The sequence below is a fragment of the Polypterus senegalus genome, chromosome 8 (genome assembly GCF_016835505.1).
Source record: "Polypterus senegalus isolate Bchr_013 chromosome 8, ASM1683550v1, whole genome shotgun sequence".
In the NCBI taxonomy this organism is placed as follows: Eukaryota; Metazoa; Chordata; class Cladistia; order Polypteriformes; family Polypteridae; genus Polypterus; species Polypterus senegalus.
The window spans coordinates 7197626-7224739 of NC_053161.1; the positions used below are offsets into that span (position 1 = coordinate 7197626).

Here is a 27114-nt window from a genome sequence, read left to right on the forward strand (position 1 = left end):
TCCCTATGGGCATCAATGAGCATTTGGGGCCCATGAACCTGTAGACAGTTTACTGGTTGGCCATGCACTACATACTGGGAATAACCAAACAAACCTGCCACTCTGGAGATGTTCTGACCCAGTCATCTACCCATCACAACTTGGCCTATCCCAAAGTCGCTCAGATCTGTAGGCTTGCTCATTTTTTCTGCCTCCAACACATTCACCTTCCAGAACAGCCTGTTCACTTGCTTCTAACCCACTCTCACCTCGGAGTACTGCATCCTCCAACCGTCCTTCTGCTGATACCTGCAAAGGTGAGACATCTCCACCCACAATTACAGCAGCCCATGTGAGCAGAGAGCTGAGAAGACTTTGTGCTAGCAAAGCAGCGGGTCCAGATGGTGTATCGCCACGACTGCTGAAGGCCTGTGCGTTGGAACTGGGGAGTCCTCTACAGCGCATCTTCAACCTGAGCCTGGAACAGGGGAGAGTCCCAAGCCTTTGGAAAACATCTTGTATCACCCCACTCGCAAAGATATCACGTCCTAGTGAGATGAATGACTTCCGGCCTGTTGCTCTGACGTCACATCTGATGAAGACCATGGAGTGGCTGCTGCTTCACCACCTGAGGTCACAGGTCCGCCACGCCCTCGACCCTCTGCAGTTCGTATACCAGTAGAAGGTGGAAGCGGAGGATGCCATCATCTATATGCTACACCGATCCCTCTCCCACTTGGACAGAGGCAGTGGTGCTGTAAGAATTATGTTTTTGGACTTCTCTAGCGCCTTCAACACCATCCAACCTCTGCTCCTTAGAGACAAGCTGAATGAGATGGGAGTAGACTCACACCTGGTGGCATGGATCGTGGACTATCTTACAGACAGACCTCAATATGTGCGCCTTGGGAACTGCAGGTCTGACATTGTGGCCAGTAACACAGGGGCGCCGCAGGGGACTGTACTTTCTCCGGTCCTGTTCAATCTATATACATCAGACTTCCAATATGACTCGGAGTCCTGCCACGTGCAAAAGTTCGCTGATGACACTGCTATTGTGGGCTGCATCAGGAGTGGGCAGGAGGAGAAGTACAGAAAGCTAATCAAAGACTTTGTTAAATGGTGCAACTCAAACCACTTACATCTTAACACCAGCAAGACCAAGGAGCTGGTGGTGGATTTTAGGAGGCCCAGGCCCCTCATGGACCCTGTGATCATCAGAGGTGACTATGTGCAGAGGGTACAGACCTATAAATATCTGGGAGTGCAGCTAGATGACAAATTGGACTGGACTGCCAATACTGATGCTCTATGTAAGAAAGGTCAGAGCCGACTAAACTTTCTTAGAAGGTTGGCGTCCTTCAACATCTGCAATAAGATGCTGCAGATGTTCTACCAGACGGTTGTTGGAAGTGCCCTCTTCTACGTGGTGTTGTGCTGGGGAGGCAGCATAAAGATGAAAGACGCCTCACGCCTGGACAAACTTGTTAAGAAGGCAGGCTCTATTGTAGGAGCAAAGTTGGACAGTTTAACATCTGTGGCAGAGCGACGGGCATTAAGCAAACTCCTGTCAATCATGAAGAATCCACTGCATCCACTGAACAGTGTCATTTCCAGGCAGAGGAGTATCTTCAGTGATAGACTTTTGTCACTGTCTTGCTCCACTGACAGACTGAAGAGATCGTTCCTCCCCAACACTATGCGACACTTCAATTCCACCCGGTGGAGTAAATGCTAACATTACTCAAAGTTATTGTCTGCTTTTACATGCATTTTTATTACTATTTAATTTAATATTGTTTTTGGTATCAGTATATTGCTGCTGGATTATGTGAATTTCCCCTCGGGATTAATAAAATATCTATCTATCTATCTATCTATCTATCTATCTATCTATCTATCTATCTATCTATCTATTATATTTTTCACCCTTTGCCGGGTGCTATTGAAATGAGATAATTTATGTTACTCATTTTACCTGTCACTGGGTCTAATGTTGAGGGTGATTGGTGTAAGAGTGAGAAACCCTGATGCTTTTGTAAAATTTGTTTTTTGTTCCCTTAACCAAAAGGTGTTAGACCTATAGACTAGACTTCAATCTTTCCAGTCAACTTGTGTCCAACAGATTCTCCTAAAATTATGGATATCACTTTATTCACTGAAAGAGTTTGCTCCTGGCTTTTACCACTAAAAGCAATCTGTTTTTTATTAGTATTCAGGCACCTTCAGTTCAACTTGTGCACTCTAGCATGGGTTTTGATTGTAAAGAATGGAAAGGAAGCATGCATTTTAGATTAACATTAATTTACTATCGACTACAGAATGTTCACTTGCAGCAGTCTCATTTCACTTATCAAGAAACGGCATTCAAAAAAAAGTTCCAGTATGGAAATAAGTAATAAACATTTAGTAGAGGTGTCTGTTGTTGAATAACACTGAACAAAACCTAATGGAGTGAGCTGAACTGCTGAATGGGCAGTGTGTATAAGTAGGAAGTAGTCAGCATAGTTGCCAGTATCATTATTTCTAGGTAACTCATAAAGTAAGCATTAAAACAGCCTAGAGGCAGGTGTCACTGGAATGGAGATGGCTTTCAAGCAAGATTTCTTGCTAATGTAAACTGTCAGTCAGTTTTTAGCTATTTCACTGTTATTCCAAAAATTGCATTTACTGCAGCCCCAACACCTATTTTGTAACCATTATAGCCATACACATTACATTTCTAAAATCTCCAAGGAGATATCCACTCTGTCCCAGAAAGTTTTCCAAAAAGTATGCCTAAGTACTTTATAGAGACAGTAGGTGGTATGACTTAGTAATAAGTGTTTTAAGCTGAAAGCTGTACAATAACAAGTTCATTCCCTTTCAGCAGGTGACTGTGGCCAACTTATTTATTATATTAGTAATACTAGTATTTTATATTTATCAAAGGAATTACAAGACAAGACCAAGACCATTATATTACACAGCTGTTTACATACACTTTTACAGCTGTAGCATAATCAGGTTCACACAGTGAGTCAGCGACATGCATTGCCCTAACAACTTTCTTACTTGCAGTCTAATGCCTTAGCTTTAACATAATGTAAATTGAAAAAACATTTACTGTGTCCAGGTTGTCCACCATTCCAAGGCAATACTATTTACATTCAAAAAAATTAAAAGTGTCGGTGTGTGTCTGTGTATTTGTTCATCAGTCTGGTTGCTAGGGTTAGAAAGAAAATTTTTAAAATAGGCAAAACATGCAGAAGAATGGTAAAATAAAAATAAAAAATGATAATAAAAATGCTAAATAAGAGTCTAAAATAAAACAAATGGGTCTTATTTGTCTGTTCTGTTGTTTGATGTGATATGCCAGCAATGGCAGAGTGTTAGCGACTTTCTTGCACTCACTTAGGCCACATGAACCAGGTTTTATAGCTGCAATGCTAATTACTGATAACTTTGTCATATTTACAATGGAGGAGTGAAAATAACAAGAAATTGATGTGCGCATTGGGAAACCAAAGCTCCCACACGACTAGTCTAGAGTTGCTAAACCAGTCTTGTGCTTTATCGACCACCGCTACATTTTCCAGACAAAACAATTCATAAGAGTGGTCACTTCGATGAGAGATGCCGGCAAAAACAAGCAGCCTTCTTCAAAGAGTAAAAAGCTGCTGCGAGAGAAAGGCATCAAGTGTGTATTATTATACCAGGCCAATTAGACAACCCATGTATCAAATAAAACTGTGAGGTGTACACTGATTACTTAGATTCCAGTCCATGTTAGACAGATAGGACAGCTAGTAGAATGTAAAATTTTTAAAGTTATATATTTATATAATTGTATCAAAGAAAAATTAAATGTAAAAAGATTTTACAAGTAGCATTGTAGAGATGTTGATTTTCTCAAACTCTTTTCCAAATCAACTTATTAATTTCTTCACTCTCCATCAAATTCTCCTAGTAAGTATCACTGTGGTAGCAGACTGAGCCAGCCAAAGGAGGTCTTCCTAATCCAAGTTTTACAGCCTTCAGTTCCTACCAGGGAATTCCATGGTGATTCCAGGCCATTAATGAAATACTTTATAATTCAGCCAGAAAATGCTGGGTCTGTGCCTGTTTTTCTTTACAAAGGGCTGTACTTTTGACACCTCTCACAGGAGACACCTGACAGCCTCCATACTAGATGCCTAAATCACCTTAACAATCCTCTGTCGATTCAACAGAATGGCAACTCTGCTGCAAGCTTTTCTCAGACTGTGAAGTTTTTCACTCTGACAAGAGGAATGAGGAAGCTCATTTTTGAAGCCATATTATTCTTTAATAACCATGGCTAAAGATGATGATGTAGATTGTTTAGTAAACCAAAGCATTATCAATGAACCTAATGCTATATTGTAGCTTTATCAATGAACTTAATGCTATATTGTTGCTGTTCGGTACAATGCCTACTATTCTGCTGCTCTCTCATTTTCCTGCATCATAGTTTTTGAATAAGAAACAGAGGTGCTTAAACTCCTCCACTTGCAGCTGTTTACTCCACACACTTGCAAAAAACAATGAACTGTTTATCTAGATGGGTCCATAATATTTTTTATTAAGGTGGTGTCTATCATTTTGATTGTGTCATACTTATTTTTGAACCACTTAAGCATACAACAGAGTTCAGAGTCAAATGTCCCCTAAAGAATAATATTAAACGCAGATAACACAACATACCTGTGTTGCCAAATGGAATATTCACAAAACCTTAATCATTTTATCCATCAATCTTAATTCTATGTAGCACCATAAACACCAGGCACCATATAATGTTCTTTACATAACAAAGAAAATTGTAATAGTTCATAAGATATTTAAACTGATTACAAATGTATAACTAACACAACAAATAAATAAAAATAAGAAATGCAATGCTGACATATGCCAGAAGAAACCTGAAATATTGTGGAAGGGAGCTGTCTAAGAAGAGATTTCCTGGAACAAGGTCATCATCAGGTTAGCACATAGCAGGGAAGTGTCCTGCTCCAGACCTGTAGGAAACAGAGCGAGAGAAAGAATCAAAACTAGTAGTAGTGAACCTACATACATAGATCAGCAAGAGAAGGTGGGAGCTATTAGAGAACAGTAGCCCCTGCAAATGTACTACATTTCACAGAAGGATGATGGGCAAGGGAACTAGAACAGTTCCAAGAAAGGGAGAGAAAGAGAGAGTATCACACTGAAAACATCCAATAGACCATCATATCTTTAGAGCACAAGCTATCCAATAATTGGCAGGGAGATATGAACCTCTATTCCAAGAGAGTATGAGGCCATGGTCAACAGAAGGCTAAAACACCACCTGACTAACAGGAGGTACCATATGTTTACCGATAGGAAAAAATGGGATCATGTTGTACTATAAAAGGTGGAGCAAAAGCTCAGATCGAAAAATGAAGCTCTCTTAGGTGAAAAGAGACAGGAACGGAGTAGAAGAAGTGGAATTGTATTGGGCCTTTTAAGGCATCCAGCTGAAGACCTGTAGGTGTAGCAGTCACATTTAGTACTTTGTTGCATATTCATTGCATGCAATGAATGCTTGAAGTCTGTGATTCATAGACATCACCAGGTTCAGAGGAACTTCTCTGTTAATGCTCTGCCAAACCACTATTGTAGCCATCTTCAGCTCCTCATTGTTTTGGGATCTTGTTCCCTTATGTTTTTGCTTCAGCATGTGGAAGGTATGCTTAATTGGATTTAATTCGGGTGACTGATTTGGCCATTCAAGAACATTCCAATTTTTTAACTGTGAAAATCTCCTGTGTTGCTTTAGCAATATGTTTGGGATCATTATTTTGTTGTAGGATGAAGTACTGTCCAATGAGCTTGGAGGCATTTACAGGAACTTGAGCAGATAAGATATTTCTATATACCTCAAAATTCATTGTGTGACTTCTGTCACCAGTTACATCATAAATGAAGATAAGTGTGCCAGTACCTGTGGCAGCCATACTTTCCCAAGTCGTAACAGCCCCACCTCCATGTTTAACACATGAGCTGCCATGCTTTAGATCTAGGGAAGTTCCTGTTCATTGCCACACTTTGCTTTTGCCATCACTCTGATACAGGTTCTTCTCTGTCTCATTTGTCCAGAAGACTTTTTTCCATAATTCTGCAGGCTCTTTTAAGTACTTTTATGCAAAATACAATCTGGTCATCCTGCAGAGTCTCCTGAGAATAGTTTTCTCTAACACATACATGTCTGCCTCCTGAAGACTGTTTCTGATCTGTCTGACAGATGTTTGGGACTTAACTCTTTACCATAGAGAGGATTGTTCTGTCATCAGCAGCAGAGGTCTTACTTGGCCTACCAGTCCCTTTGAGATTACTGAACTCATCAGTATGTTCTTTCGTCTTTCGATATTCCAGACAGTTGATTTAGGCAATTCTAAAGTTTTACCAATGTCTTGAATGGCTTTATTCTTATTCCAAGCCTTGGTATCTTATTCCTGCACTAATGAAGCAATGAAACACATTTGAGCAATCACACACACTTGTGACCCCAGTTGTCCCAAACATTATGGTGCCTTGAAATTGGGGACCATGTATAAAAACTGTTGTGATTTCTACATGTTAAGTGTGAAATAAATCAGACAATTCTGATTAATTCAATTAATCAAGCGGTAGATCCAGGAAAAAATGCCTTTTGTAGCGGCTGGAAGCGCAGCGTCTCTATAAAGACACAATTCCCAGGCACAGCAGTGTAGGAGGAGGTGGGGTGATGAGTGGAGAGACAACAGTTATGTATATTGTTTAAATACGTTCAATACTAAAGTCAGCAATTTTTGCCTGCATTGAGAAAACGTTGTCTTCCCTCGTAGTGCGCTACACTTTGTTTTAAACATTATGGAGGATACTGTACACAATAGTTTATGTACTGTACTGTAAATATATAATGAATTTATGAAATTTGGTTTGCTGTTTCTGACGGAAAGATAATGTAAGCATGTATTACTTTTTTATGAAACAAGCAAAAAATGAACAGAAACGTCTTAACATTATTCACAGTTATTTTTTCTTAATGTATCCCTTATTTTCTCTTATCCAACTCGAAAAGGGTAGCATACTGCAAACGAATGGGTTCAAACATTTTGTACAATTTCTAGTTAATGGAGTGGAAATACATACCTTTATTAGTTGACCTGCGTTTCATTCATTTTCTAAAAATACTTTTTGTGTCTGGCTGCCATGTCCTCGATGGTGCTGGCAGCTGCACGCGCTACTTTTTTGTCAATTTCGGTCCTGCGATCTGATGACCGGTCGGCGTTAGGACCCAGTGAACGTGCAACCCTTTAGTCACGGGGCTTCGGAAAAAACACAGAGTGACGAAGAAGAAAGTTTCAATGAATGTGAGGATTCCCGAAACCGTGGTTGACTGCCAGGTGAGTAGCCAGCATTGGCGAATTCGTGTACGTCTTGGCTGAAACCCTGTTATTGCTGTTTTGTACCAATTATGGACCGTAAGTTGTCAGCGGCCTGTTGGACTTCCGTAAGCATCGGATTTTCCTAGCATTGCTAATCGTGATGCTGTGCAAGGGGATAATTGGAAGGGTACACGTCAAAATACAACCTTCTGTGGAGTTAACAGTATATTTATTATCTTAAAAAAGCGTGTGTGTGATAAAGCAAAGATACGCATCGCATGGTGTGAAAAATCGTTTTTTTATTTACGGTGTTTTGATAAAATACCTTTTTACACTCGTATAAAGTTAAAATAAATGTTCCTTGGCTTAGGTGGAGAAGTTTGCATTTTGTTCCTTGTTTATATAGACTTGAAGTGAGGGAATTTCATTGTTTTGTTAAGAGTCCAGGGTTTATTCCTTATCGTTCACAGGATTGTTATCCCTGTGTCATATGACTTAAATGACAACTTTCACATCTGCATTCTTTTTATTAGTGCCTTTTCTTTGTACGTAATATAATCAAATAAACGGAGAAAAACAGATTTTTTATTGAAGAATAAAAAGTGCAATTCGATTGCTGTACTTAAACTTAAGTCACTTCCACTGTCACTCCCACCTGCTATATGAAGTAGTGTTAGAAATTCAGGACTTCAGTTTTTCTGACCTCAAGACCTTGTGTTCAGTAATTGTTTCTTGCCGTTTTAATAGTTTTTTTTCTTCGTTATCAATGTCTTTCTCGGTACACACTTTGCAGTTGATTCATATTGCACTATAAATAATCAGTTATGACTACATTTACAGATTAACGTTTCATATGAAAGGCACTGCATGCAGTGACCATTGATTTATTGAAAGAGAGGTAATCGTCTTATTAATACTGTTAGCTGATTTACTTTTTTAAAGTAAAATATTTCTCAGAGAACCACTTACATTTACAGATGGCAATTGCCGGGCTATTGGGAGCATCATAGCCTCAATGTAATGCAAATAGACAAATTAACCTAATTTAACTCTGTAAGTGTACACTTGGGTGTCATTTCATACTTACTGTGCTTCTTTGCAGGTATTGCATTTTCAGAGTGCTAAGAATATTTCCACATTGCTCTCTTTATGTCTTATTTCATTACTTAGGAATCTTTGGGTTGTTCTTGAGTAATTGTGAGCAGTGTGGTAGGGTGGCGAACAATGATGAGGAATGATGAGGAACATTGGTGGATGGTTGGTTAGCATGTATATATATATGGTGATAGATGGCACCCTTCTTCTGAAGTACTACAGAGGCTAAAGGATTTTCTTTCCATCCAGTTTGTTAAATTGGACTTCGATTATTTTTGTCAAACATGTATGTCATTAAATTTGATGTAATTCTCATGCAATTTGCCCTGCAAAAATTCCTTCCTGTATGTATTTACGATTATTGAGGAAACATATGTTTAATATAGTATATATTATGTTTATTAATATACAGTATATTATATGTTTAATGTATGTTTTGGATTAAAGTGAATTAGTGGCCCTCTATCCTCAATTTTCTGGTCACATTTCTAAGTGCTTCTTTAAAATCACTTATTCTAGGTATACATTAAAGGTTACAAATGGTACCAATTTACATGATGAACACCCTTTTTTTGAAGTCTGTTATTAGTTAAAACTGGAATGTTATGAAGATATTGAGCTAAATAAATTTTAGAGAATAAATAAACTTCTGTAGCCAGAAATGTGTAAAAATAATAGGCATTTTTCAGGATTCCATAGAGGGCCAGTTGCAGTGTATCTGAGATAGTGCTGTACTGGCTGCAGATCAAGACTGTGTAGTACAATACTGAGAGGAGCCGATCCTCAGGTCTAAGTGCTGTTGTAGTGAACAGCAGAACAAGATAATACTAAGTTTAACTAATTTGCAGGTAGTTTGTTTTTTGTTTCGTGTTTCTCAGTTAACATCTTGCCTTATCTCAATTAAGAACCTGCAGATGCATCTCTGAGTTCCTCCAAATTTGAAGGGACAGAGCACAGTGAAAAAGCAAATCATCATGTAAACTTAATAAAAATAATTGCAATCATTGAGTTATATAGCATTAGATCTAAATGAGTGTCGCTGTTGTCATTGGTAATGTTTTTTTACATCAGTCTCCTGAAAAGGCCATGAAATCTGTGGAAAGTATATATAAAGTAAAAGCTAAACATTAGTAGAATTGTATGTGAGGCATAATTGTCTCCCCGCAAATCCTGTGTGGATGATGATCTACCATCAGGGTAACCAGAATACGCACACTGGCATATTTGAGAAAAGTGCAGGTACTGTACCGAATTCACTCCAGCACCAAATCATCACCCAAGCAAATAGGTATTATCTTTGTTAAGGTAAATATGTAACTGCTATTGATTACTTTTCTTACTATTATGAGAGCCTATAGGTATCGTTAGACCACATTTATTTATATTGTGTGTGTTACCACATTGAGCGTCAGGTATGTTATTTGACTAGTTGCAACAGGATTTTAGTATGTTGATATCCCCCCTGACAAAATAATCCACCCCCTTACCTCCAGACTGGAAGATCAGAATCACTTCAGATTTAATCTTCTGTCACCAACTGATCTATGGATTAAATGGTAGAAGTTTCACTCCTGCCTAAAATTAGCTGTGTTGCAGCTACAGTCACAAAATTTTAATGTCTCACTCCCTTTCTATACCAACAGCATTTGTCAGCTTCAGAGGTACTTTGTGCTGTTCCCTGCAATATACACATGCAGTTCCCTGCATGTTGCATCACTGCCCCTTCATCTAATGAATGAGTGATCGGTGGCTTAAATTTCTGAGGGAAATTCTGGCTCATTTTATATTTACATGTGATGTTATAAAGTGTAAATAAATATGTGTGACAACCTGGATCCTGTGGGGGTCTTAATCTGGTAATACCCTAGCTTTGTTTCTCAGTTACGTAATTCATTATGCCCCCAGTTTTTCCTAATAATCAAATTAATCCAACAGTCACAAATTATATAAAATATAAAAAGAATTTCGCATCACATCGCTGACTTCACAGTAGAGCATAGATGCTAAATAAGACACAGAGAGAACTTCTATCACATCTGGAGAACAGTTGCAAAGATACCTCCACGACACTGTCAATGAATACAGTATGGACGAAACTAGCAGCATCTCTTAAGTTGCATTGTCTGAATTTGTGTCCGAGCCATTTCTTAATTAGAGACACAGACTGTAAAAACAGTGCTAAAAGCGTTAGTCCTGAGTGTCACTCGGGTAATAGTATAGATGCGTCTCACATAAGAACTGACGAGTACTCGGGCTGTAAAAGCGCAAACAGCGTTCATGCAAAGTGTTACACGAGCAACGGTATAGGCGCGTCTTCTCCTAGCCTCATAATAGAGTCTCATAAGAAATGCCTCTCATCAGCAGTGATGACAATTCGGGCAGTGAAATTGAAATGGTCATTGAAACTGAAAGTGATTCTGGTAAATCCGAAGTTGACACATATGTCGTGTGCTGTTCATATTATTATTTTTATTATACTTTCTACACTTCTGACATAGTGCTTGTACTTTTTTACTGAAACATGAGGTTTAATAGAAAAATTTTCAAGCCAAAAAATGCAGCTTATTTTACATGTTTTTTTGAGAAAAACGCTGTGGAGGTTAATAATGGTTAAATGTTTGTTGATCTGTATTTTTCTATTTCTTAAATTACACACTAAATATTTTCATGTTCATATGTTCACATTTTCCGTGGCATTGAGTTAAATGTATTTGATTCAGTATCATGCTATATGAAGGGAGACCCAAAAATAATGAGAATTATTTTTCTGGATGTTGGAAGGGCGTTTTTTCTGATGTTTGCTGCTAGATGCATGTACTAGACTGCTCTCTGCATTATTTGGTCAAGTGGTATCCTTGAAGTGCTCATGCGATTGTGTGATGCAGTGAGGAGAAAATAACCCAAATTGTGATGATCGGGGCCTCATGTATAAACGGTGCTTACGCACAGAAATGTTGCGTAAGAACTTTTCCATGTTCAAATTGCGATGTATAAAACCTACACTTGGCGTAAAGCAGTGCTTCTCAATTATTTTCTGTCATGCCCCCCCAGGAAGAAGAAAACATCTTGCGCCCCCCGCGCGACTATAAATAATATTATTTGTCTATAAAATTGTTATAAGTACACCTCTGCATAACACTGTATCCTTATTGACGTATAAGAGAATAAAAAAAGAAAGAAATATGGACCAATTTACAACAAAGAATAGCTTTATTAAATGTAACAGAAAAGATTTAAAGTGCATTCTAAATTCAAAAAAAATTTAAAATAAAAATAAAAAAGCATGTTCCCCGAGGTCAAACCGTCAAGGGGGGCGCGCCCCACTATTTAAGAAACACTGCCGTAAAGCCACGCACTTTTCCACGATACCTCATACCTTGTCGTACGCAAGTTCTCCACTCGGTTTTGCAGACTGGCGGCACCCAGCGTCAAAGCAATGCTACTGTTCCTGTGTGGTTACTCCTTATTTTCCTGACGCGGCTTTATAAATACACTGAAACTAACTGCATATTGTTTATTAGTGTAATTCATCTGATTGTAATTAACTTGTAACAATATAATGGTCCAGGGAATAGCCATAGTATCCCAAATACCATAACTGCTTTAGCGTTGTTACTCTCACTGCACCTTCTTCTTCTTCTTTCAGCTGCTCCTGTTAGGAGTTGCCACAGGGGATCATCTTTTTCCATATTACTCTCGCTGCACCACTCGGAGTATTTATATCACTGTGAATCACAGCAGCAGCTGATCGGAAAGAGAATTATCGGTATACAGCTTCAAGCACATGCTACCTCAGCCATGGCAAAACGTTTCAAAGCTTTTCCTGTACTGACCTCGCGGTTCAGAAACAGTTTCATCCCAAGAACTTTAAACGCACTCAATCAATTGCTCCTTGTAGAACTGTTTGTACTTATAAGTAGAATTACCTCACTGTAAACTTGCACTACAGTTATATTACACAACCTGCGCCACTTTATAAAGCGCATATTTACATATGATGAGGATATAATTTTTAAGATGAAATGCAGCAAAATATGTTTATTATATTATACAGATAAAATTTTAACTTCATTTAAATAATCTGTATTCTTCACTGGGACTGGCGTGAAGGATAGAATAATTAAACATGTAGTACGAAGATATTTCAATGTTCCTTAAACGTTTTGAAGAATCGGTCCTCTAAGCTTACAGATGGCTTAACGTCTATTACAGAGCTGATTGTGTGGCGATCGGTTACTTGGAAAAAGAAAAGCAAGGACTGCAGGGGAGGCCACGCCAATATATATTGAATATAAAACAGAAAGAGAAAATAACAACACAGCTAAAAACGCAGTGGCAAATTTCAACAAAAGTTAAACGCTTGTGTCATGAGCACGAGGCAGCTATGCAGTGTCCGCAACGGACGTGGCCATCCATATTGACATTGGCGGGTGAGCGGGCCACTGATTCTTTCTCTGCCCAGGGCCGCCACAAGCCTAGAGCCGCCCTGAGTACTGCTGCAATAAATTAGTTCATCGAAGGTCGCGCACAATCACTGCACCGTGAAACCCATGTTTAATAACGTGCTTTAACTCCTATCATCATGAAAATGATATCACATATACATCTCAGTATTTTAGTTATTCAGAGAGCTGTAATATCACGAATGTAATGGATTCTGTGTCCAGTCGGAGGAAGAGAGCTGGTTTAAGAAGCAAGTAGTGATTCATACACATAGAGCACATAGAAGATCACATACAAAATAAAGCATTTAATGTGCTACTTTAATTACGATGTGATTTGAGAAACTGGTTAATTCAACAATTTTAAGATGAAGTTTATGATGTTCTACTTTAATGACAAAATAAACTACATGATTAAAGTGGAAATTTCGAGATTGAAGTTGACATTTCGTGCTTTTGCCCCTCTGTGTGCCTTTCTTTTTCTCTGTACCCTAATAAGCTTTCATATGACACTCAGACAGTGGGCTACAACTCACCTTTTCACGGCGACTTTGATATGTGACTTCTTTTTTATTTCCGGCACTGTGCGACTTTGTGAACGTGAGCTTTCAAGTTTCTCCAACACGCTGTGTCACTCGATCAACTTCCTTTTGTTGATTATACCACGGTTTAATTAAACAAATAGTATGTTTTTCCTTTGCCCCCACTTGGTATTCGTTGAAATTCTTATATTTTCCCCTGTGCTTTTCCCATTGTCTTTTCACAGAAGGCTGAGCTTAAGGGCGATTTATATTGATTTGCATATTCAAAGAGGCGTAGTTCTGGGAGGAGTTGGGGCATTACATAAAGTGTGTGCACGAGCGTTACTTTTCACACTGACCGGGATTTATGTATCAGAATAATGTGGAAGTTGGAGTATTCACAGATTCCTGCATGTGGATTTTTCTGTGCGTAAGCACATTTCAGCTTTTGTGCTTACGCCATGTTATAGTGCGAATTCTATGCACGGCGTTCTACATGAGGCCCCAGGAGAGTGGCATCATGACAACGCTCCTGCCCACGCAGCATTGAGCATGCAACAGTTTCTCACAAAAAAACTGGATGACAATGGTTACACCCCCCCTAACACAACCTGGACACTGTACCCTGCAATTTTTTCATTTCCAAGAATGAAGAAGGACCTTAAATGAAAGAGTTTTCAGGATATAGAGAAGGTCAAGAAGCAAGTTTTGAATAATGGAAAAAGTAATGGGACAAGTGTATTGTGTCTCAGGAAGAGTATTTTGATGGTGCTTAAATTTTGGAAACGTTCTGAGAATTTTTTTTTTTTTTTAAAAAGATTCTCATTATTTTTGGGTCCCCTCTCATACTTCAGTCGATATATAGGTAAAAAATATGATTCTGATATTTATTTTTGTGGTTTTTCATGTCCATAACAGTCTGGCCGACGTGTGCATAATTTATTTTCTAATATTACCTACTGTACTAAGTCCGTTAAACCTGCTCATGAGATGGTCTAAGTTAGTGCACAACTCTGTTCCCCATCTCTGACTCCAAAAAGCAAAGTGCACTGATTATGTATTAATTTGTTTTTGTTTTATGTTTTTTTTTTCAGTCTTTTTAGTAATAGCTATCAGTATTCTCTTCACTTGTTTGATATCAAACCAACTGTACTAAAGCCAGTTCTGAATATTTTCAGAACAGAGACATTCCAATCAATTGACAAAACTGTCAGGCTGATGAATTGATGTAGTTGCATTAAAGGGTAATGTGCCTGTACAAGATTTACCACTTGCTTTCAAAGAGGATATTCACAAAGAGCTTCGCTTGAAAAAAACAGTGTCTCCTGCTTGATACTGTCTTATTATTTTTTTTAATCGGTGTGTTGCAGGTTTAATTTTTGTGTTTGCATAAAATGCTCAAAATAGCCCAAATCCTTTCTAAATAGTTTCTTATTATCCTTCACCTGTATTGTTATAGGGCAGCATGGTGGCGCAGTGATAGCGCTGCTGCCTCGCAGTAAGGAGACCTGGGTTCACTTCCCGGATCCTTCCCGCATGGAGTTTGCATGTTCTCCCCATGTCTGTGTGGGTTTTCTCTGGGTACTCCGGTTTCCTCTCACAGTCCAAAGACATGCAGGTTAGGTGCATTGCCGATTCTAAATTGTCCCTAGTGTGTGTTTGTGTGTGTGTCCCACGGTGGGTTGGCGGCCTGCCCGGGATTTGTACCTGCTTTGCACCCTGTGTTGGCTGGGATTGGCTCCAGCAGACCTCCGTGACCCTGTATTAGGATATAGCGGGTTGGATAATGACTGACTGACTGACTGTATTGTTATTTCTTTTTCTACAACTTATTCTGCCAAGGTTCTTACTATCCTTTGCCTATATTGTTATTTCTTTCTTATGCTGCCATCAGCAGATCATTGACTACCATGCTTTTATTTTGCCCTATCTCAGAAATACTGCTAACATGTCATATAGGAAAGAACAAGTCTGGTGTTGCTGCAGATTACCTCTATAACTGTTATTTAAACAGAGAACTAGAAATATGAATATAGTTCATCGTAGCCTCTAGAAAATAATTCAAATTATTTTCAAGGTAAAATGAACTGTACTGAATATTTGCTTTATTTTTATGACAATTTAAAGACATATATATATATATATATATATATATATATATATACAGGTAAATCCCATTACGATGAATATCTTTACAATGAAATTTTCATTATAAAGAAATATTTTCATGGTCCAGTTTCTCCATATGACACAAATCTATAGTAATCTCATTACTACAAAATACATTCAGCAGATACTTTCATTACAACAAAGTGCCCAAAAGGCCTTGGAATGCCAAAAAAGTTGCTTACTTTGTGATTTTTTTTCTTTAAGAAACGCAGTTAGACCTGCTCTGAGAGGTTCTGACAGGCTCTAAGCTCTTCTGAGTTTGCAGCTCACCTCCGTAGCAAGATCCTGACAAGAAATATTGTAAAAGTTCCTCAGAGTTTCCTTTGCTGTTCAAAGTTGCGTTAAAGTTTTGTTCTGTTTGTTCTGTTGTGCTTTTCGATTGCCCTCAATAAAAAACGTCCGACTCGAAAAAAGCAACAGCAGTTCACCTTAGAAAAAAAGTTTGAGATTTTTGCAGCTCTTGATTCCGGTTTAAAGAAAAAAGAAGTTGCCAGCAAATTTGGAATTTCACTGTCAACACTCTCAACCCTCTTGAAACACCGCGCAAAAATCGAGGAGAAATCTTAGGAAGCAAACCTTGGGCCCCAGTACAAACGTATATGAACTGCAGCATTTGAAGATGTTGAAAGAGGAGTTTTTATATGGTTCCAAGATGCTTGTGCGAGGAACATTCCGATTACTGGGCCACTCATCCAGGAGAAAGCGAAATCAATGGCTACTGCCTTGAGGCATGAAGACTTTACTGCCAGTTGGAGATGGCTGAGTTGCTTTCGTGATCGCTTTCGAATCACAGCAAAAGCAATCTGCGGTGAAGAGTTGGCAGTTCCACTTGAGACAGTAAACGAATGGAGATCCAGTGAAGTTAAAAAAATTTATTGCTCTCTACAGTCCTGACAACATTTTTAATGCTGATGAGACAGGGATGTTCTATAAGCTGTTACCACACCGCATCTTGGCTGCCAGGTATGATCCCTGTTGCGGAGGCAAAAAATCGAAGCAAAGGCTTACGGCTCTCTTTTGTTGTAATTCGTTGGGGACAGAAAAGTTTCAGCCACTTATCATTGGGAAGTCGGTGAAGCCTCGTTGATTTAAAAATGTGATATTTCTCCCATGTGAATATAAAGTCAACAAGCGTGCTTGGATGACTATCCCAGTCTTCGGAGAATGGCTTAAACAGGTTGACAAGGACATGAAAAAGAAGAATCGGAAAATCCTGCTTCTCATTGACAACTGTCCAGCCCACAATGTCATTCCTCGCTTAGAAAATGTATGCATGGAATACCTACCACCAAACTGCACAGCCGTTCTTCACCCTTTTGGATTTAGGCATCATTCGAAATGTGAAAGTACATTACAGGAAGACTTTTTTGCATAAAATGCTAGCCAACATTGCTTGCGAAAAAAGTGAGCCTGAAGTTTACGTGAAGGAAGCCATAGAAATAATCGCTAGTGCCTGGTTGTGTGTCATGAAGGACATAATTGTGAAGTGCTGGAAAAAGAGTGGCATAATTAAGATGGCTTTCAACTCAGATGGCGGTGAAGATGAGTAAGATTCTGTGGAAGAATTTCACGCATAATTGTTTTTGTTGCTGTAATTACGTGAAATCAAATGACACAATAAAAACAATTGCCTTTTCACATTGCCCAAATGGAGTACAGAAATACCAATGTTTCTCATTAACATTTATGAATTTAGATGGCTTTATGCATTCACACATTGCTTTGGAAAAAGGTGATGTAAGCAAAATGCATAAGTCATTTTCCAGGAATTTGAGGTGTGGGCTGTTGTAGGGGAAAAAGAGTTATTTTAAAAGGTGATAATAATGTATACCATTGGGGAAAAATCTAGTACATATATACAGAAAATGAAAGCTTCATGTTGCTATTAATTTTATGGTACTATATTTAAGCTGTAAAGGAAGTGTCTTTTGTGCTTTCTTAATGATATGATAATCTTATGCTAGGAGGACAGTCCTGGTATAGCTTACATTTGATTACAACCAAATTCATGCCAGCGGCATACATTATGGAGTTTCTTGTGGTTGCATGTAGTGCAGAAGCTCCAGTTTTTATTAAGTGTCTCCTATATCCAATAGCTGATTAACCATTTACATTTATTTGCTTAGCAAAGTGCTTTTATCCAAAGCAATTACAAAAGAGGTCAACATAATCAAATAAAAATCAGTTTCGGGGATCACCACATGTGAACAGCTCAGAATGAAATACAAGCTTGTTACAATTCATAGGCTATAAAACCTAAAAGCTAATGATAGGATAGACAGAAATTTACCAAATAAGAGAGTCCTCAGACACTTCTTAAACACATTGAGGGTGTCAGAGTTATGAATGGAGGTGGGCAGCTCATTCTACCAGCCCGGAGCAACACCTGAAATGAGTCTGGATTTAGATTTGATACCATGAAGAGGTGACTTCACTAGATGCTGTTCAACAGCAGATGAATGGGCGAGAAGGAGCTTAGAACATCAGGAGCATCTCCATAAGTATAGGTGCTGACCCAATGACTGCTCTGTAGGCAAACATCAAATATATGAGCTTCATATGTAGTCATGAATGTATAGTAGTATGAAGCCATTGTAGTCATCTGATGAGAGTAGTGGCATGTGTCTGCCTCAGCTGGTTGAACACCAGATATGCTGCTGCATTTTGGGAGGAAACTTTCAGAGGAAAATACTGGAATGAAGTCTACTTTGTTCATTGCACTCTGACAGTTCCACAGGCCAAATAAGAAAGTAGTCTCTGAAGGGGTGGCTTGTCCCAGCAGTCAAAGATTTTCTGCCTTACTCCCTCCCATGTTAGTCGCAGCGAGCAAGAGAGAGAGAGAGAGACACACACACGAGACACACGCACAAGAGACAGAGAAACACACACAGGCGAGCTAGCAAGCGAGAGAGGGAAGGCTGGACGCATAAGGTAGAAAAGGCTTGTTTTTGCTTTCAGGTCTGTTTACAGTGATCTGTTCCTAGCGTGCATTGTGGCAATGTTACTTTTCTTGGTGGTTTATTAAATTATGGATTTTTCAAATGTTCATTTTTTTTCCCTGTGCTTAAAACCCATTAAAAAAAAAGTGTTTTTAGCGAGCAGTTCCTAGCACTATAGCGCGAACTATTGCAGTTTTAGTTTTCTCTGTTGTTCAAGGTTTTCTCAGTGTTATTCAATATTTTTACATTTAGTTTACTACTACCAGAATACCCGTGCTTCGCAGCGGAGAAGTAGTGTGTTAAAGAAATTATGAAAAAGAAAAGGAAAAATTTTAAAAATAACGTAACATGATAGTTAATGTAATTGTTTTGTCATTGATATGAGTGTTGCTGTCATATATGTATATATATGTATATATATATAAACACACACACAGACACACACATATAAACATTTATACATAGACATATATACATATAAACATATCTACATATACACATATCCACACATACACATATCTATAGATATATACATATACACATTTACATATATATAAATATATTACACTGTTTGCACAATTATTAGGCAAGTTGTATTTTTGAGGATTAATTTTAATATGGAACAAACGCAGTGCTATCAGTCAATCCAAAATGTTAATAAACCTGAAACCTGAATGTTTCACAACGGAAATGTGAGTGTGAACATCATCAGGGGAATACATATGTGCGCACAATTATTAGGCAACTATTAGTGTGCAGATTTATTATGCAACTAAAGGAAAAATGAAAATTTTCCCATCTCACTTGTTTATTTTCATCTGTTATAGTGAGAATAATAAACAAACACCTCAAAATTTACAAATAAACATCTCTGACATTTCAAAAAAAATCAATCAATCAATCAATGACCAATATAGCCACCCTTCTTTCCAATAACAGTCATAATCCTTTCCATTCATGGAGTCTGTCAGTTTCTTGATCTGTTGACGATCAGCTTTTTGTGGAGCAGTGACTACAGCCTCCCAGACACTCTTCAGAGAGGTGTATTGTTTTTCTCCCCCGTAAATCTAGTGTTTAAGAAGTGCCCACAAGTTCTCGATAGGGTTTAGGTCAGATGAGGAAGGGGCCATGTCATTATTCCTTCATCTTTAAGGCCTTTACTGGCTGGCCATGCAGTGGAGAACTTCGATGCAAGTGATGGAGCATTGGCCTGCATAAAAATCATGGTCTTTTTCCTGTATCACTGTTTGAAGAAAGTGTCTTCGAAAAACTGGCAGTAGGTTTGGGAGTTGATTTTGAGTTCATCTTCAATGCAAAAAGGTCAAACTAGCTAATCTTTAAAAATACCAGCTCATACCAGTACCCCACCTCCACGTTGGAGTGGAGCTCTGTGCCATTACTGATCCACAGGTCCATCCATCTGGTCCATCAAGAGTCACTCTCATCTCATCGGTCCATAAAACCTTTGAAAAAATCTGTCTTCAGATATTTCTTGGCCCAGTTTTGACGTTTCAACTTATGTTTCTTGTTCAGTGGTGGTTGGGTTTCAGCCCTCCTTACCTTGGCCATGTCTTTGAGCACTGAACACCTTGTACTTCTGGGCACTCCAGGTAGGTTGCAGCTCTGGAATATGAAAGTACTGGAGGATAATGGGTTCCTGGTAGCTTCACGTTTGATTCTTCTCAAATCTTTGGCAACTAATTTGCGTCTTTTGTTCTCAACACGTTTCTTGCGACCCTGTTGACTATTTGCAACAAAATGTTTGATGGTTCTGTGATCACACACCAATATCTTAGCAATTCCAAAAGTGCTGCATCCCTCTGAAAGACTTTTTACAATTTTTGACTTTTCAGAGTCAGTTAAATCTCTTTTTTGGCCCATTTTGCCTGAGGAAAACTAGCTGCCTAATAATTCTGCACACCTTGATATAGGGTGTTGATCTCTCTAGGCCACACCCTCCCTCATTACACAAATACACATCACCTGACGTGCTTAAATCCAATAAGCATTCAAGTTAATACAGCTTGGAGTTGGAATATACGCATTAAAAATGATGATATGGTCAAAATACTCACTTGCCTAATAATTGTGCACACAGTGTATACAGACATACAGACACATATACATATATACATACATACAGATATATATGTATGTATATATATATATATATATATATATATATATATATGTATATATATATATATATATATATATATATATGTATATATGTATATGTATGTGTGTGTGTATGTGTACTTTCCGGATGCACTGCGTATATATATGTGCGTGTGTGTGTGTGTGTATATATATATATATATATATGTATATATAATTTTATAAAAGCCAAATACCACTGACTCGAAGAAATTCGCCTTGCCAAAAGTGGGTTTAAAATCAGTTGCAAGGTTTGACCCAAACAGAGAAGTCAAGTTAAATAAAATTATTTAATAATGTACTGTAAATATTAAGATCAGTTAAGTCCTACCAAGACTTATCGGACAACACATTCATTATGTTGTAATTTCAGTATGTATTTAAAAAGAATATACAAAACATTTTTTGGTAAGAAAAAAAATTATTATTATTAAAATAAGTAAAAAAGAAAAAATATCTTTAGTTGTTGATAATGTTACTCCATTGCCATTATCTTTAATGCATCATGTTAAATGCCTTGCAGCAAAAATAGGGCAAGCTGTGCTCTCAAAGCCTATCAAACAGCATCAAAATACATAAAAAGTTATTGTTTTAAAACTTAATCAGAGCAGCATGGTGTTTAAAATCTCACACAACTGTTATAAATCACCCTTTATTTGAACTTATTGTTATCACAATATCAGCTTGTCATAAACCAGAAATGTATAGAGCCTCAAAAAGATGAGGTCAGCAAAGAAATAATTATTTGCATTTCAGGCTGGGAAAATGTCTTTATTGCTTCAGAATATATATTTGTTTAAACAGATGTGTGAAATTGTGAGGACAGTTAAGAGTTTATTTTGCAGAGAATTTTCTCCTTTTAATATTTATGTTTTATATTTAAAGTTAATATCTGTTTTTTTAAGGCTGTTAATTTTCTGTATTTGTTGTATTGAAATTGAAAAGGAAAGAAGTTAATACCAGCAATTAAAAAGTCGTATTGAAATATTGAAAACTCATCTTACTGACAACTCATCCTACTGATGTTTGCAGATATTATACTAAATAAGAAAAAATGCCTGCTTTTTTCTTCTTCACAGATATTCTTTTATCTATTTATTAGAATGTCTTTTTTGTCATTTTAAGTCTATTTGTCCTGGTGAAGATTATCTGGCAACAGAGCAGATAATAACAGACTTCCACATACACGTCTTCATAGCTGATTTCTTCTGTATCTCCTTGTTGTGTTTTCTTTCCTCAGAGCCATCCTCAGTGTACCTCATTGGGAGGTATCTAAGAGCATCTTTGTTAACTGCTCTAACTTACCTAGCTGGCACACTGTAATCCAGCTCTCGTCTGTATTTTATTATGAAGAATAATCCCCGCAGAGAAACTTTCTGAATTTCACCATCACTGCCCATCACACTCTTCTTAATACTGCCTTCATTACATGAATTGCTTTAATAATAGTATCTTCCATCACAAGCTGACAAGAGCCCACGTTGCATGATCCCTTCACTGGCAACAGATGCTCTCTACTCAGGTACAAGAGAGAATGTGTCACTCTTTTTTTTTTTTTTTATATGAAAGAACAATGACTTCAAATCTAGTGTGGAGTCACGTCCTGACTTGTTCACACAGTAGAGATCAATTAAGAATGAACTAGCATTCAACGATACAGGATGTTTGGTATTTTTCAAGTCAAATTTATTTTTTCACAATCATGATATGTATTAATATGCCACATAAAATTGTGTCTAAAGTGAAGTGTTTTTGTTATAAATTTTAAAAATACCTTGTCTGTTTTTATACTTTAAATGGGGATAGAGGGTCCACAGTTGGTAGGAAAAATCCTTAAAACATAGCAAATACTTCCATTTTCCAAGACAAAAATGTTATTAATTATTAATCTGTTCCTTCAGATTAAATGTATATTGCAAAATGGTGTATTCATGTTATTCTAAAAAGAAAAAAAGCAAAACATCGTTTTGATAGTTGGTGATATTAAAAGAGACAAGCTAAAAAGTGACAAGCTGTTCGCTTCACTTGCTTTACTTCATCCTCCTCCATAGCATGGATTCACTTCGGAAAGCAATTGTAGAGAGATATATTTGACGTTGAATGTTGATGTCCTGACATGAATTGCTGCCTGTTTGTCATGCAAAACATCTGAAAAAGTCACACACTGCAATCGCTTATACTCTTTTACAAATACTGTATATGCTGCTGCTGGATTGATGATGGATGCTTATGCTTCAGTAACAGAGAATATTATGCAGGTCCATAGCATGCAATTATCCTCATCCTTGTGCTGCATTATCAGTTTTACATGACATTTTAAGTGTGCCTCTCCCTCCCCCATTAAAAATCGGACCAAGAATTTTGTTATCGAATAATTATTTATAGTTTCCTTTCGTTATTACAAGAATGCCTTGAAACCTTTGCTGCTTAAAAGTGGACGTATCCATTATATGGTAAGGTGTTTTCATTTACCTATGGACATGTGTTCCCTTCAGCCCTACTGTAAGATACAAAAACAAAGAATGTATTTTTAAAATTCAAACATAATAATTACACATCATGCAAGGTGACTACTAATTTTTTTACGTCCGTAATAAATTTATGTAGTTTGTTCGTGTTTACGTGCGTGTGAACAAATGCACCTTCACTAAAATGTGTTGGCAAACAAACATTTGCAAGAAATGTGAGTTTGCTGTTAGCCCTGAAAATTGTCAGCTCACATTTAAAAAAAAAAAAAAAAAAGATCGCTGTGTTTAAGGATTACAATTTGAGTCACCGTTTTGAGACCAAATGTGCAGATAAATTCTAAGAACTTAACTGATTCTGAGCAAGCATGGACATCTGAAGCATTACTAGCTAAACTGCAAAAGCAACAAGGACTTTTTGCCAAGCTTTACACTTCCAGGGATGGAGCAGTCGAGAACAGCTTTGTGATATTACACAAAATTGCAAAAACAGTGAGCCATTTTCTAATGGGGAGTTTATCAAGGAGTGTTTGAGAGCAAATATGCCCTGATAAAAAAGAAGCATTTGAGAACATGTTTCTCTCCAGACAACCTGTAAGGAGAAGGATCGAGGACATCACAGAAAATCTGGAGCTTCAGCTACAAAGTAAAGAGCACAACATTTTCTCCTTGGCTCTGGATGAGAGCTGTGATGTCCACGACACAGTCCAGTTACTCATCTTTGTACGTGGGATAACGTAAGACTTTGACATTTTGGAGTAGCTCGCAGCTATGTGTCAATGAAAGGGACAATAATAGGAAGTGATTGGTTCATGGAGGGAAATGCATGTTTGGTCAAGCTGGGTCTGAAATGGGAAAAACTGGCAGGTGTTACAACCAATGGTTGTCCAAATACGATAGGGAAAAATGTCAGACTTTTGAAGCAGATGCAAGGTAAAGGGATTGAAATGAACCCAGAGCAGAAGTTGATATTTTTGCATTGTATTATACCTCAGGAGGTGTTGTATATGTGTGTGTGTATGTGTGTGTGTGTGTGTGTGAGAGAGAGAGAGAGGTTGGGAGCATGTGCTGATAGCACATTGCCACACCCACCACACAACGAACCACCTGGAAGTCAGTGCTAAAAATGAACCATGCTATTGATATTTTAACCAAAATAGTTAACTTCATCAGGGTAAAAGCATTTAATCACAGTTTGTTGCAGTTTTGGAGGAGCATAAAACTGAATGTGGAGGCATAGGTTATCACACAGCTGTTAGATGGTTCAGCCTGATTGGTTGGCAGCTATTGCATTTATCATGGATCATTCCATGACAAATCAACTCTTCGGTCTCAATTCTGAAAAAAAAATACTAGGTGTTTTCTGGGAGGCATCCTGGAAAATCATTTTGATATATGATGAACATTTTCAATGATACAGCCAATTTTGTTTGGGGGGGGCGTCAAATTTCACACAGCTTTATTTTTTTCATCAATTTCACAAAACAATATCTCAAGAACTAAACTACCTAGCAGGCTCAGATTTTGCATATTGATACCTTTATAGGTATTGCATATAACGAAATCAAAATATTTGGTTCAGGTGACACCAAATGGTAGAACAGACCTTCAAAAATTATAAATACAGTGGTACCTTGAGATATAAGTTTAATTCGTTCTGTCAAAATGCTTGTATCTCAAATCAATTTTCTCCATTGAAATTAATTGAAATGAGATTAATTCATGCCAGCCCCCAAAAAATTACCCCAATTTTTTGTTAAATGTTTTCAACATCAGAAAAATGTATTTATAATGAACAAATATTGTATGCAAACAAAGTAAAACACAATACATAAAAGTATTATTATCCGCTGAGTAGCAGAGCTGATTAGCATATTGTAATGTATTTTTTTCGTTCACTTCACTTTTGCTTAACTTAATTTTCTTCTTCATTAGTTTTTTTTTTTTTTGCCACGCTTTCATCACTTTCATTCTCAGGGTGTTTCAATGGAAACCTGTCCAACGAGCTTTGTTTAGCCCTCCCTTTCAGAATGTTTCTGAAATGAGTTAGGCAAGTGTCATTAAATAGTTCCGCTGCATGATCAGTTGCAACTTTTTCCGGGTTTCTTTTCAATAAAGTCAAGTGTTAGGTAAGTGTCATTAAATAGCACCGCTGCACGATCAGTTGTAACTTTTTCAGGGTGTTTCTTTTCAATAAAGTTAAGTGTTAGGCAAGTGTCATTAAATAGCACCAGAAAGTAGTAGTCAGTAGTCTGATACACTACCGGCAGAGCACTTTAAGTCAGTGTCACTGCTGGATTTTTATTCTTTCAAAGATGAGAACTTTCCACACATGAGAAGACAAGCTCAGAAGATGATGATTCTCTTTGGATCTGCCTACATAATTGAACAAACATTCTCCTTGATGAAGTTTTAACAAATCCAGATACAGATCCTCTCTCACTGATGATCACCTATAAGATAATTAATCTGACTTCAGTGCAATTGTTAGATGTCTCAGCCTGGGCAAAGTGCTTAAAAGAGTATGGGTCCTGAGAGCAGAGATTCAAGAGTTTTGTGAGAAGAAAAGCAAGGACTTTGATAGCTCTCAGGTGCCAACTGGTTGGAAGACATTGCATTTGCTATTGATGTGACTGCATTAATGGATGAACTAAATACCAAATTGCAAGGCAAGGGCCTCTTGGCACATGCAATATACATGCTGGTGAAGGCTTTAATGAAAGAATTGCAGTTTCTTTCAAGCCATTTGGAGGGCAACATTCTCACCCACATGTCAACACTAAAAGAAGCCACACCATCAGCTGATCACCTTCGCAGGTATTCATCTATTTTAGGAGCACTGTATGGTGAGTTTTTAAGGTGATATGAAGACTTCAAAACAGTTGAGAGTAAAATGCATGTGATTTCCTCTTCCTTCACTTGCATTGTGGATTATTTACCCAATAATGTTCAGTTCAAACTCACTGACCTGCAGTCTTCTTGTACTCTACTGGTAGAGCACTTTAAGTCAGTATCACTGCTGGATTTTTTTTCTTCTTTCAAAGATGAGAACTTTCCTCACACGAGGATGCATGCTCAGAAGATGTTGGCTCTCTTTGGATCTGCCTGCATAATTGAACAAAGATTCTCAGTGATGAAGTTTAACAAATCCAGATACAGATCCTCGCTCACTGATGATCACCTGTCAGCTATTTTTTGCATATCCACCTCAGACATTCCACCTGACTTCAGTGCACTTCTTCAAGCCCAAGACAGACTAGATTTCTTTCAATTAACAACAAAAAACAAAACAAAACAAAAAAAAACTGAGAAACAGCACCTGAGGTAATTAGAATACAAAAAGTACAATAGCACTTATTACTTTTTGTACAAAGTTAATTTAATGCTGCTCTTTGAAATACTGCAAAAAACATGCACATTTTCAAAATAGTTTTTGTGCTTGTTGATTAAATAGTGGCATCTTTAAGGCTCAACACACACCAACACTCTCTCATAGCTAGTGAATTTAAGGTAGATTATCAGTATTTTGCGAATATAAGGAGAAACTAAGACATTCCCTTTGTTAATATGACACAGGAATCATTGGTAGAATTGAAGCAATGCTGGGCAGTGGGATAGCAACAGATGCAGCCTTGTATTACCCCTCCTAATCATAAACAGAACAAATCTATGTTTGAGCAATTTGCTTATCCCTCCTGTGTGCAAATCTAACTGTATTCTTGTTGGGTGAATTCATTGTTTTCTTATTATTTTTCTTAACAAGTTAAACCAAAAATGCTCCTTCCCAGTAAATTAACAAGGTTTATCTTTGCCTTGTTCTTTATAATGATTTAAAGGTTAATACAGCACAGTGCCATATCTTGTTCTACCCCATGTTTTGCATCTATCTGAGTCAAGTGTAGCTCACGTTTGCAGCAGAGTTTTGTAGACATGTGTGTATATATATATATATATAT

The 27114-nt window shown here is 37.6% G+C and overlaps 1 protein-coding gene and 1 long non-coding RNA gene across 2 annotated transcripts in view; one reads left to right on the forward strand and one right to left on the reverse strand.

The window, feature by feature from the left end:
- LOC120533730 overlaps nucleotides 1-7214 on the reverse strand; it is a 31066-nt gene extending 23852 nt beyond the window's left edge. The window contains exons 1-2 of the long non-coding RNA XR_005634610.1: nucleotides 7135-7214; nucleotides 4886-4997 (exon numbers count right to left, since the gene is read on the reverse strand). This is a non-coding gene — a long non-coding RNA (uncharacterized LOC120533730). The remainder of the gene's footprint in view (nucleotides 1-4885; nucleotides 4998-7134) is intronic.
- A 73-nt stretch (nucleotides 7215-7287) lies between these two features.
- The window catches only part of wash1 (WAS protein family homolog 1), a 162137-nt gene continuing 142310 nt past the window's right edge, over nucleotides 7288-27114 (forward strand). The window contains exon 1 of the mRNA XM_039760651.1: nucleotides 7288-7388. The gene's annotated coding sequence lies outside the window, so the exon portion shown is untranslated. The remainder of the gene's footprint in view (nucleotides 7389-27114) is intronic.